This window comes from Rattus norvegicus, chromosome 9, assembly GCF_021556685.1.
Source record: "Rattus norvegicus strain SHRSP/BbbUtx chromosome 9, alternate assembly SHRSP_T2T, whole genome shotgun sequence".
Taxonomy (NCBI): domain Eukaryota; kingdom Metazoa; phylum Chordata; class Mammalia; order Rodentia; family Muridae; genus Rattus; species Rattus norvegicus.
Window position 1 is genome coordinate 127993546 of NC_141542.1, and position 11024 is coordinate 128004569.

The 11024-nt window shown below is 39.0% G+C and overlaps 1 pseudogene; it reads right to left on the bottom strand.

The window, feature by feature from the left end:
• Positions 1 to 9808: 9808 nt before the first annotated feature.
• Morf4l2-ps2 (mortality factor 4 like 2, pseudogene 2) lies at positions 9809 to 10776 on the bottom strand (annotated as a pseudogene).
• Between the last annotated feature and the right edge of the window lie 248 nt (positions 10777 to 11024).

Consider the following 11024-nt stretch of genomic DNA (forward strand, 5'->3'; position numbering starts at 1 on the left):
CTCTGGCTTTTTGCTGGAAGTGGGCTCAACAAGTTACCTCTCCACACTGTGGGCATTTCATCTAAGGGTCCCTCCCACCCCCCTGCCCTTGTGTCCTGAGTATCTCTTACTTCCCAGGTCTCCGGAGGGTCCCAACCCCCTTCCTCCCAAGGTCACCTGTTTCCATTCTTTCTGCTGGCCCTCAGGGCTTCAGTCCTTTTCCCCCACCCAATACCAGATCATATTCCCCTCTCCCCTAACCCCCAACACTTTTTCCTCCCCTGTCCCTCCCTCCCCGCCTCCCTCCACCCTTCTGGTTGCTTTCTAGCTTTAAGCTTTTAAGCAGAAAAGCACATAGATGTCTTGATAAAGCCAGTCATCCCTAGTCATCAGAAAACACTGTGCATGCCTAAGGTAGTGTCTTCAAAACAGATATCAAATACTACATATTACAGAGGAGCTAGATCTCAAACTAGCCCAATCAATTCACCAAATGAAAATAATCCTCCAGGTAAGCTTTCTATATGTAGAATTGCTGTATGTATTAAATATACAGCTATTAAACATATGAAACTTCTAAAGATAGATGAATATACAATCCACATGCTCAATGACCAGAGGGACTAGAAGTTTGCAGAGGCACAGATATTGGAATTCTTATGCACAGATTTCAGGAAACTATTAGAAAAGTGTCCAAATAGCATACCAAAGAAACTGTGCCTACAGATTCAAAAAGATCGCCTGTAGAGACAGATCAGATGTAATACCTGGGGGAACCTAGTTCTTCCCATGAGCTCTAGCTCCTAAAACAAGTAAGATTCTGCCCAAGTGGATATAAGAACTGCAAGAATTTTGAACCAAATAAACAGTATCAATGAGGACATCCAGATTACCCCTAGAAACTATAAAAAGAAACCTTCCAGAACTGAAAAGTAGAATTGCCAAGCATACAAAACTTCACTGGGGGTTAGCAGTTATTTGAGGAGCCAAACTAAATAATCAGCAAACTTGAAGGTAAATTGACTAAGATTGTTCAGTCAGAAAAACAGAAACAAAGTAAAATCATAATTAACATGTCTTAGGGTGTTGTGAGTTTTTTTAAAAGGGGGGGTTGAGACACCTCTAACCCACCAACATGAACCTAATAGGAAATTTAAAAGCAAGGAGAAAATAATATGAATTTGGAGACAGTAACTACCGAATGGCTAAAGACACCTTACAAAACATGAAAACAATCCATTCACGCAAGATGCTCACAATGCTCCATTTAGAATAAACACAAGCAGTTGCTATCTTCGCACCACAGGCAAAATACTGAAAATAAAAATTGTAGAAATTAGTACAAAGAAAAAAGATTCATTGTGAACCTATATGAAATTAAAGTCCAATTTCACATCAGAAATCATGAATGACATATTCAAACAATGAGAGAGGAATGTCCCACATGCCCAGCCACAGACAGTAACTGCTGACAAAGATATGAAAAGACTGGAACCCAAACACCAGCAGTGGCAGCTGGGAACTACGCATTTTCTATGAAAACTGAGTTTGTGACTCAGTAATTTCACTTCTAGTTATATATCCAATAGGACTGAAAGCTCATCTACACAAAAACTTTTATATATAATATACATATGCACTACAGAAATAACCTAAATGCTCAAAAATGTGAAATTCAATGGTCTATGGTGGGTATATAGAACATGGTATGGTCCTAGACAGAAAATCATTTAGCCATAAAAAAGAATGAATTACTATCTACACAATGGAGTACTACTCAGCTATCAAAAAGAATGACTTCATGAAATTCATAGGCAAATGGATTGAACTAGAAATTATCATCCTGAGTGAGGTAACCCAATCACAGAAAAGCACACATTGTATGCACTCACTGATAAGAATATTAGCCCAAAAACTCGAATTACCCAAGATGCAATCCACAGACCACATGAAGCTCAAGAAGGATGACTGAAATGTAAATGCTTCACTCCTTCTTAAAAGGGGGAACAAAATGGAGGCAAAATTTTGAGCATAGACTGAAGGAATGGCCATTCAGAGCCTGCCCCACATGTGATATATATATATATATATATATATATATATATATATATATATATATATATATATATCACATGTATATGTATATGATATGATATAATATATAATATGTATATAATATATGATATATATTCACCAAGACTAGATAAGATTGATGAAGCTAAGAAGGGCATGCTGACAGGAACCAGATATAGATCTCTCCTGAGAGACACAGCCAGAGCATATCAAATACAGAGGTGAATGGTAGCAGAAAACCACTGAACTGAGAATGGGATCCCTGTTGGAGGAATCAGAGAAAAGATTGAAAGAACTGAAGGGGCTTGCAACCCCATAAGAACAACAATGCCAACCAACCAGAGCTTCCAGGGACTAAACCACTACCTAAAGACTATACATGGACTGACCTATGTCTTCAACTGCATATGTAGAAGAGGATGGCCTTGTTGGGCACCAGTGGAAGGAGAAGCCCTTGGTCCTACCAAGGTTGAACCCCCAGTACAAGAGAATGTCAGGGCAGGTGGTAAACGGGGATGGATGGGGAGGGGAACACCCTTATAGAAGAAGGGGAGTGGGAGAGGTTAGAGGACTGATAGACTGGAAATCAGGAAAGGAAATAACATTTGAAATGTAAATAAAGAAATATATCCAGTAAAAAAAGAATGAAGTACAAATGTGTGATGTTATATGAATGAACCCTGAGAAGATACTAAGTGAGGTAATCCAGACACATAAATCTACATTCTTTAATGTCATAAATAGGAAGCATTGGGAGTGTTGCCAAGAACCAAGAGGGAGGAGGAATGATTGATGACTAAGTATGGATTTTGTTAGCAAGTTTATGCAAATGGCTTGAAATTAGACAGTAGCAGTAGTCACACAACCTGGTGGCTATATTAACAAACAACTATGCACTCTTGAAATAAAAAAGAGTATATAATAGGGTCTGAATTTAACTCATTGTTTAACCAAAGCAAAATAAAACACATTCCCATATAAGACAGACTGAGGCAATCTGTCTCTAGCATATCCATTATACAGGAAATAATGAAGAAAAATTTGTATCCACACAGAAATATAAACAGTACCAAGAAGGATATTTCTGGGACTGATTATAAAACACAATATTTGCAGAAGTCATATTTTATTAACAAATTTTAAAAGTAGTTATATGAAATAATGTGTATATAATTGTATTGTTGGGCTTATAACAAAGAAATGATGTTTTCTAGCAATAAGAGCACAAAATAAATGGAAAAGAACAAAACTCTGTTGGAATAGGAAAAGAATGCCAGATGGCAACTTGAAGCCATAAGAAGAAACAAGGAGTCAGATATGGTCAATTAAAAGGTTATTATAACATGCTCTAAGAATATACACTTATGTTCCTTTCTTTTCTTAGCTTCTTTAATTTAGTTGTGGTTTTCCTTAACCAATATAAACAACAACAATAAAAGGTTATTCTAATGCACTGTTCCAGCTTTCACTACCAAATGGGCAGCCAAGCACCTGCTACACCTGGGAAATCTTGCCATTTCCATGAGGTCACCAATTATACTCACAGAAGAGAGTTGACCTCATTTGTGTTCGGTTGCTGCGATAAACACTAACCAAATCAAATTTAGAAGAAAGGTTTTATTTGGCTTACAGGTTATGGTCTGTCATTGAAGGAAGCTAAGGCAGAAACCTAGAAGCAGAGATCGTGTAGCAGACTACTTACTGGGTTGCTTCCTATCCCTTGCTCAGTCAGCTTTCATATACAGCCTAGGATCATCTGCCCAGGATCTTCTCTCCTTGATGCAGGCTACACTTTCTTACATTAATAAACAATTAATAAAAGTCCCCCAGACACACCAACAGCAAAATTTGATAGAAGCAAGTGAGAACCTCACTTGAACCTCAAGTGAGGTTTCCTTTCCCACACATGTCTCCATTTGTATCAAGTTGATCAAAACTACTCAGAATAAGAGTATGACATATATATTAGATCTTCAAACTTTTATCTACCTAGTTTCTATCATCAATATTTATATAAAATACCAGCAATTTCCAGTTAAGTAGTCTCAGAAGAATATCCAGTATGCATTAAAGCAAAACATCCAACTTACAATCCTGGCACTTAGAACACATAAATAGGAGAACATCTAGTTCAAAGCAATCCAGTCCTACATGGTGGGATAGAAGTCAGCCTGCACTACACTACTGTATGTCTCTCTCTATATATATATGTGTGTGTGTGTGTGTGTGTGTGTGTGTGTGTGTGTGTGTGTGTTTATATATATGTTTGTGTGTAACATAAATTATTCATGCATATTAGATAAGCTGTTACCTAATATTACAAAAGAAATTACAGGTTCAGAGGTTTAGCCCATTATAATCAAGGCAGAGCATGGCAGCATCCAGGCAGGCATGGTGCAGGAGGAGTTGAGAGTTGTACATCTTCATCCAAAGAAAGCTAGGAACAGACTGAACATCCTCAGACAGCCAGGAGGAGAGTCTCCAAACCCACCCACACAGTGACACACTTCCTCCAACAAGATCCCACCTTCTAATAGTGCCACTCCTTGGGCCAAGTATATGCAAACCATCACATTCCACTCCCTGGCCTCCACGGGCTTGTACAAACTCATGAGGATATGGAGGCCATACCATAGCATAATTATAGCATAATAAGAAAGTACATTGAGTCCAACATTCCCAAGTCTCCATAATCTATAACAGTATCAACAATGTTAAAAGTCCAAAGTTCAAAGTCTCTTCTGAGATCCATCCAATCACTTAACTGTAATCTCAGAATTAAGATGGGCAACCAGCTGAGCAAATCTCAAACTCTGTCATCTCCATGTCTGATGTCAATACAGTCTCCAGATCTTTAACTCGTTTCATCTTTGTTGACTGTACCAAACTTCTTCTCCTGAGCTGGCTCCACTCCCTGTTAGTACCTTTCCTCAGTACCTAACCCATGGCTCTGGCATCTTTACCATCTTTGGGTCTCCAAGGCAGCTTTAATGTTACAGCTTGTTGCAGTGTCTGGGTTCCACACCTGATCTTCCAAAGGGCCAGTGTCACATCTCCAGTTTTGCCCTCTGTGGCACTATAAGCTAGGTTGATCCACTCCATTGCTGCTGCTGTTCTTGGTGATGATCTCATGGCACTGGCATCTCCAATACACTGGGGTCTTCCATTGTAACTAGGCTTATTTTATCAGGATCAGATAAACCATATAAACAGTGCCATAGCTCCTAAAGAAATAGGAGCAGTTATTAAAAGTCTCCCAACCAAAAAAAGTGCAGGATCAGATGGGTTTAATGCTCAATTCTATCATAACTTCAGAGAAGACCTAATATCAGTACTCTCCAAACTATTCCACAAAATAGAAACAGAAGGAGCACTACCCAGTTCCTTCTATGAAACCACAAAGACCCAACAAAGAAAGAGAATTTCAGACCAGTTTCCCTTATGAATATTGATACCAAAATATTCAATAAGATTCTTGCAAATCGGGCTGGGGATTTAGCTTAGTGGTAGAGCGCTTACCTAGGAAGCGCAAGGCCCTGGGTTCGGTCCCCAGCTCCGAAAAAAAAGAAAAAAAAAAGATTCTTGCAAATCGAATCAAAGAACACATCAAAACGAACATCCATCATGATCAAGTAGGCTTCATCCCAGGGATACAGGAATGGTTCAGTATACGGATATCCATCAATGCTATCCACTATATAAACAAACTCAAAGGGAAAAAAAACACATGATCATCTCATTAGATGCTGAGAAAGCATTTGACAAAACTCAACACCTCTTCATATTAAAAGTCTTGGAAATATCAGGAATTCAAGGACTATACCTAAACATAGTAAATGCAATATACAGCAAAGCAGTAGCCAACATCAAGTTAAATGGAGAGAAACTTGGAAGCAATCCCACTAAAATCGGTACTAGACAAGGCTGTCCACTCTCTCCCTACTTATTCAATATAGCATTTTAAATCCTAGCCAGAGCAATTAGATAACAAAAGGAGGTCAAAGGGATACAAGTTGTAAAGGAAGAACTCAAAATATCACTATTTGCTGATGATATGATAGATACTTAAGTGACCCCAAAAATTCCACCAGAGAACGCCTACAACTGATAAACAAATTTAGCCAAGTGACTAGATATAAAATTCACTAAAACAAATCAGTAGCCTTCTTCTACTCAAAGGATAAACAGACTGAGAAGGAAATTAGAAAAACAACAACTTTCATAATAGTCACAAGTAATATAAAATACCTTGGGGTGACTCTAACCAAGATCTTCAAGGCTCTGAAGAAAGAAATTGAAGAAGAGCTCAGAAAATGGAAAGATCTCACATGCTCATGGATTGGCAGGATTAATATTGTAAAAATGCCCATCTTGCCAAAAGAAATCTACAGATTCAATGCAATCCCCATCAAAAATCCAAGTATATTCTTAACAGAGTTGGAAGAGTAATTTGCAAATTCATCTGGAATAACAAAAAACCCAGGATAGTAAAAACTATTCTCAATAATAAACAAAAGAACTGAAGATCACCATCCCTGCCCTCACGCTATATTACAGAGCAATAGTGATAAAAACTGTATGGAATTGGTACAGAGACAAGCAAGTAGATCAATAAAATAGAATTGAATACTCAGAAATGAACCCACACACCTATGGTCACTTGATCTTTGACAAAGGAGCTAAAAGCATCTAGTGGAAAAGACAGCATTTTCAACAAGTGGTGCTGGTTCAACTGGAGGTCAGCATGTAGAAGAATGCAAATCTGTCCATTCAATAAGAAATAAGCAATAAGCCTGTACAAAGCTCAAGTCCAAGTGGATCAAAGATTTCCACATTAAAACCAGATACACTGAAACTAATAGAAGAGAAAGTGGGCAAGAGCCTTGAACACATGGATACTGGAGAAAATTTCCTGAACAGAACACCAATGGTTTATGCCCTAAGATCAAGAATCAACAAATGAAACTTCATAAAATTGCAAAGGTACTGTAAGATAAGGATACTGTCAATATGAAAAAATGGCTACCAACAGATTGGGAAAAGATCTTTACCAATCCTACATCCGATAGAGGGCTAATATCCAATCTATACAAAAAAAAAAAACCCTCAAGTTAGACTCCAGACAAATAACCCTTTTTTAAAAAATGGGCTACAGAGCTAAACAAAGAATTCTCAGCTGAGGAATATCGAATGGCTGAGAAGCACCTAAAGAAATGTTCAACATCCTTAGTCATCAGGGATATGCAAATCAAAACAACTCTGAGATTCCATCTCACACCAGTAAGAATGGCTAAGATCAAAAACTCAGGTGATAGCAGATTCTGGTGAGGATGTGGAGAAAAAGGAACATCCCTCCACTGTTGGTGGGATTGCAAGCTGGTAGAACCACTCTGGTAATCAGTCTGGCGGTTACTCAGAAAATTGGACATAATACTACCTGAGGACCCAGCTATACCACTCCTGGGCATAAACCCAAAAGATGCTCTATCGTATAACAAGGACACATGCTCCACTATATTCATAGCAGCCTTATTTATTATAGCCAGAAGCTGGAAATAAGCTGGATGTCCTCCAACAGAAGAAGGATACAGAAAACGTGGTACATTTACACAATGGAGTACTACTCACCTATTAAAAACAATGACTTCATGAAATTCATAGGCAAGTGGATGGAACTTGAAAATATCATCCTGAGTGAGGTAACACAATCATAGAAGAACACATATGGTATACACTCAGTGATAAGTGGATACTAGCCCAAAAGCTCGGTATACCCAAGATACAATTCACAAACCATCAGAAGCTCAAGAAGAAGGAAGACCAAAGTGTGGATGCTTCAGGCATTCTTATAAGGAGGAACAAAAATACTCATAGTAGGAAATACTGAGACAAATTGTCGATCAGAGATTGAAAGGCCATCCAGAGGCTACTCCATCTGGGGATCCATCCCATATATAGCTAGCAACCGAGACACTATTGCAGATGCCAAGAAGTTCATGCTGACAGGAGTCTGAAATAGCTGTGTCTTGAGAGGTGAATGCTAGCAGCCAACCATTGGGGTCCCCAGTGGAGGAGTTAGAGAAAGAACTAAAGTAGCTGAAGGGGTTTACAACTCCTTAAGAAGAACACAATATCAACCAAACAGATTCCCTAGAGCTCCAAGGTAAAAACCACCATCCCAAGAGAACACAGTGATGGACCTATGGTTCTATCTGCATATGTAGCAGAGGATGGCTTTGTCAGGAACCAATGGGAGAAGAACTCCTTTCAAGGCATGATGCCCCAGTGTAGGGGAATGTCAGGGTGTGGAGGTGGGAGGGAGTGGGTGGGTGTGTGAGGAAGCACCCTCATAGAAGGGGGCATAACAGGTTTCTGAAGGGGAAACCAGGAAATGGGATAACACATAATGTAAATTAAAAATGCAATTAAAAATCAGATCTTTCTCACTCAAACACACACATGCACACACACACACACACACACACACACACACACACACTTTTGTTACCTGTGAAATTTCTGATGTTAAGGGACAGACCTTAATTTTATGCAACTTGCATTTTAGGCCAAGCTTCCTCTGATTCAAAAAAATCAACAGTGGAATATTCCATTTTTTAAAATTTTATCTATTTGTACAGATGTCCCTCCCTACTTGTAGATTCTATATTTCTATATTCAATTAACCTCAGATGAAAAACATTCTAAAAATAAAATTTGAGCCTTGACTAAACATATATAGACATTTTTCTCATTATTCTTTAAACAGTATATGTCAAGTATTAAAAACAATTGAAAGATGATTCAAAACATATAGGAGTGGGCTGGAAAGTTGGCTCTACATATTAGAGCTCTTGATGTCTAAACATGAGGACCTGACCTTGGATCCACGGAATCCAGAAGCCAGACATGATTGCAAATTCACCTGTAACCTCAGCTCTAGGAGCTGATAGGCCACTAGAGCATAAGAATCTCTGGGACTCACTGCACAACCCATCAGCCTCACTGAAAAACAGAGGGAAATCTTGTCTCAAGGACAAGATACCCTAACTCTCCCCATATGCATACACACTTACTGTTGATGATGTTGATCATATATTTGTGTTGCTCATGTGAAAATGCCTTTTAATACAAGGAACTGAGCACCTCCAAGTATCAGTATGCACACAAAAGTCCTAAAACAAATCTGAGGTACCAAAGGAAGACTGTGTTTCACTTAACAAATACATGAAGGAATTTCTTTTTTTTTTCCTTTGAAATTTAGAAACAAGTTTTATTTAAGATCTGAAATACAACTCCTAAAATATCAACTTTTCAGAAAACTGTGGCTATACAATTCTGCATTGCCTCTATCGTGTTAGAACATGCATTAGACTCAAATACAAAAACCAGGAAACAAATCACCATCCTTCAACAATTTGAGCAAATGCATGAGTTTCCAGGTATATACAGTAAGCTGAACCTTTGGCACTAGGAACCAGGGCATCTTATTACATAGCATTAACACATATTAGAAAACTGTGTAGTGTCAAAAGGATAGGACCAGCAGCATTCAAACAATGTTGCCAACTAGGCAATAAATGGTCTACTGAATTTCTTCTTTGTCTAATTACTACATACACCAGTAGCAACTTTGAAATGAGGAAAGGAGCAGGGCACTCCATTATTTTCTGTCTACAACAGAACAGGAAACAAACTGAAACATAAGTCCTGTTTTACATTGATATTTTTAAAGAACATCAATTATACAATGAAAGGACTAAACAGAAGCGTTTATACAGATACCAGACAAGAGTGAGTGTTCAGTAGACCTACACAGGGCTTTGTGATGATAGTCAGCAGAAGCCACTTTGTAATCACTGGTAGTAAATGGAGAGGTAGAATTCTTTGCCAGATACTTAAGGAAATCATGGAAATAACCCAAGAATAATGCCAGGCTTTTCTCATCAAGTGGCATATAGGCCAACATTGCCCCAGTTCTCACAAATAACCTCAGTAAGTGTGGCGCCCCATAGATCTGCAACATTGGCACATCAGGGTGAGCCAGCACAATCTCAGCATACTGAGGCCTTTCAAACTTGTAGAGCAACTGAGCGCCTAGCATCACATTGAAATATTCTTCTATCCCTCCCACAACTTCATTAACTGCATACTCCATATTATCAACATTTCCCTGTGATTTCTTGCAATTGGCATACTCTTCAAGAATGGCATTTACAGTCTTTTTAGCAGGGAGCTGGAACAATTGCTTCTGCCTAGTAACCAAGTCTCAGTCCTCCACCAGCCATGGTTTTAATTCTTCTGGGATCTTCACCTTCGCCTCCATCCTACTCTTGAATGCCTCCTTGCTCTCCACAGTGGGGTCTGCCCGTGCCCTTTTCTTCCGAGGGGGCTAGGAGACTTCACTGGTACTGCCACTGTCACCGTTGCCAGGAGTCTTCTGTTTCTTCTTCCTTGTCCTCCTCAAAGAACTATAAGGGGGGTTCTCAGCAGAATGACCTCCCCATCTTCCTGGGAGGACTGGACCAAGATTCTTCAGCTGCAAACCAGCTGACTTCTTTCCTGAGGTGGCTCCTCTCATCTTACTTCTCTGCATATTGCAGAGTTGGTTTTTAAAGTTATCTTCTTCAGCAGATTGTTGTCCACGAGTTTGAGAAGCCTTCTTTCTGGAACTCATTCAACCCTGTTTTTATTCCAACAAACAATGTTCCTTCTTTCCCTTCCAAGAATTCCTAATAATCTCCCAGATGGAATCTTAGGATATCCTAGGATGGTCTGGAAAGATGAAGTGGAAATACAGCCCTGTATTCTGCAACCAGGAATGGTTCTGCAGCCAGGGTCAGATCTCCTGATCCTTACTCTATAGCAAACTTAGCATTTCTGATGATGACCTGAAATGAGAATCCCGTTCTTTCTAGCAGCCAACCCATGATCACCGCTGCTCCTCCAACCACCATAGTCAGAAATTTCTAAAG